This window comes from Microtus oregoni, unplaced genomic scaffold, assembly GCF_018167655.1.
Source record: "Microtus oregoni isolate MIOR12 unplaced genomic scaffold, Mior012 000001F_ref0000356, whole genome shotgun sequence".
NCBI lineage: Eukaryota > Metazoa > Chordata > Mammalia > Rodentia > Cricetidae > Microtus > Microtus oregoni.
Window position 1 is genome coordinate 54,086,652 of NW_024543060.1, and position 2,576 is coordinate 54,089,227.

The window sequence follows — 2,576 nt, forward strand, 5'->3', positions numbered from 1 at the left end:
GAGGATGTGACACGCATCACTCTCTATGCCGCTACAATTGAGTCTATGTACAGCATGGCACAGTAACTAGTAGTAGGTCCTGATGCAGAGCAGCTTGTGTGTTTGGGGGAGGAGTCCAGAAGAAGTCCAAGCCTAGCACTGGATGAGGCATGCTCAGAGGAAGGATGTCCAGAAAGGCAAATACATGGCAGGTAATTTTGTGAGTGACAGGAGCAGAAGCTCCCAGCACGGTCTGATATTTGTGGTCCATGTGGGGCAGGAGGTCAAACAAGACCTGATACCTAGAGGAGCTGTGTGGTCACGTGGATGGTGGGGTGTCCAAGGAGCCTGATGAATAGAAATACATACCACTGGGGAGCAGTAGAAGGGGTGTCCTGCTGTGCCCCTTACCTGGTAAACATATGCTAGCTTGATGCAGGAGGGTCATCTGTCTATCTGTTTTTTCATTGGTTAATTAGTAAAGAAAACTGCTTGGCCTGATAGGGCAGAATTTAGATAGGCGGAGTAGACCGAACAGAATGCTAGGAAGAAGGGAAGTGAGTAGACACCATGCCTCTCCTCTCCAGGAAGATGCTGTAGCTCTCCTCTCCAAGATGGATGCAGGATAAGTTCCTTCCTGGTAAGCTACCACTTCATGGTGCTACACAGATTATTAGTAATGGGTTAATCTTAATGTGAGAATTAGCCAGTAAGAGGCTATAGCTAATGGGCCAAGCAGTGTTTAAAAAGTACAGTTTCCGTGTAATTATTTCAAGTGTAAAACTAGCCAGGTGGCAGGACGTAGCCTGTTGCCCCTTTTACAGAGTGGTGAATTAGGGTCCATCCAGGCCTGTTAATATTAGAGTTAATATGTGGCAGTGGTTGGTCTGCTATCCAGGGATACCTGACACTTCAGAGTGTGCTCTTGGCATTTGGAAATGTCACCAGGGCCTGATCGTAGCAATGTATTTCAGGCTGCTGCAGAGTGATGTGTGTATATTCAAAGGCCTTCAGCTACCATTATAGGAGTTGCGATGGCCTGAATGTTTGGGTACCCAGCAGGTCTGATATCCTAAAATTATATATGGGTTGATGTCAGGAGCTATCCTGCAGGGACTACAATCAACACTGGAGAATGTCACTTGTATGGTGGGATGTAGAAGAGGGCCTGGTACCTGTCAGTGTATGTTGACCTTCCATGGTGTGATGGTACCCCTTGGAGCCCAAGCAATAGCAGTGGGTTTGGGGCAGAGTGGCAGATTATCCAGCATGACAATAACTAGCATTTAATGGGGGTTAAGTGGGTGCCATTCAGGGTCCAGTGCCTAGGAGTACATATGAGGTGTGGGGACTGGTTTGCTCAGCAAGGCCTGATACCTAGCAGTTAGTGTGTGGTTTTTGTGGGAGTCCCTGCAGAGCAAGTGAGGTGGAACAGGTGTGGTGTCCAGCAGTCAGGGAAGGAGCCCTATGTGTCAGGGCGGGAGGCATCCAGCTGTGCCTTAAGCCAGCAATACTTATGTGTCATTGACAGGAGGTGGAGTGTCCCACAATGCCTGATGGCAGACACCATGTCTCAGTTGACACGGGGGTTGGATGGATTTACTGCAGGGTCTGATACTTAGCATTGTTTTGTTTTTTCAATATCCAAATGTTTTTTTATTAACAGTAAGATCCAGGGTTAGCTTTTGTAGCCGCAGCTGGCCCTTCTGCCTCTGGCACATTCAAACTTCCGGCCCTTGGAGCAGACATAGGGTTTGGTATGGCTGTGTGGGGTTCCTGGGGCCTTGCCAAAATGGCGGTACACATCTCGGCCTTTCCGAGGTCCAGATAGGAGCATAGTGCCATGGCCCTTGGGAGACTCCAAGGCCAACTGGTCAAAGGTGAGGATCTTACCACCAGCCATGAGGATGCAACTTCGGGCCTGGCTGCTCACCTGCAGTGCACACACCTTCAGTTTGGGCACATCGAGAATCCTCACGTCATATGTGACCGTCCCCACAACCACAGCCGTCTTGTTTTCTCATCCAGGAAGCTTCATCTTTCGGATCATCTGGGACAGGGACAGAGGTGGCCGGTTGGTGTGACTCATGAATAACCTTTTCAGCACAACCTGATTGAAGGTGGAGTTGGTTCACCTGGCTGGAAACCTGTACAGCTTGACCAGCAGCCTCAGGTAGATGTCCTGGCTCTTGGGCTCATTGTGCCGAACCTTTTGGTCCTTGTTGTGGCGGTTGTCAACACCCATGATGGTGCCTCCTGCTCTGCCAGGTCCAGAAAGCAGCATTGTGTTTTGACATCAGAAAAGGAATGGACTATCTAGGCCTGATCCCTAGAAAAGTGCGTGATGAGTGTGGGTAGGGATGCCTTTGATGTCCTAAAACTGACAATGTATGTAAGGTGTTAACGTGGGAAGAACATGCGTAGAACATATAAGTGTCTAGGTATCAGACTCTGCCCCTTGCCCACCAGACTGTACCTTCCAATAAGGTGTTCTCATATGATCCAGCTGGACGGCTCATCTCCATCCCTCACTATGGGAAGGGCATCAGCCCTCATCACACCACAGCACACACTACACTTCCCCTCCTCATAGACAC

At 49.3% G+C, this 2,576-nt stretch overlaps 1 pseudogene; it reads right to left on the minus strand.

Annotated features, from left to right (window-relative positions):
* Nucleotides 1-1,657: 1,657 nt before the first annotated feature.
* On the minus strand, nt 1,658-2,224 carry LOC121462186 (annotated as a pseudogene).
* Nucleotides 2,225-2,576: the final 352 nt, after the last annotated feature.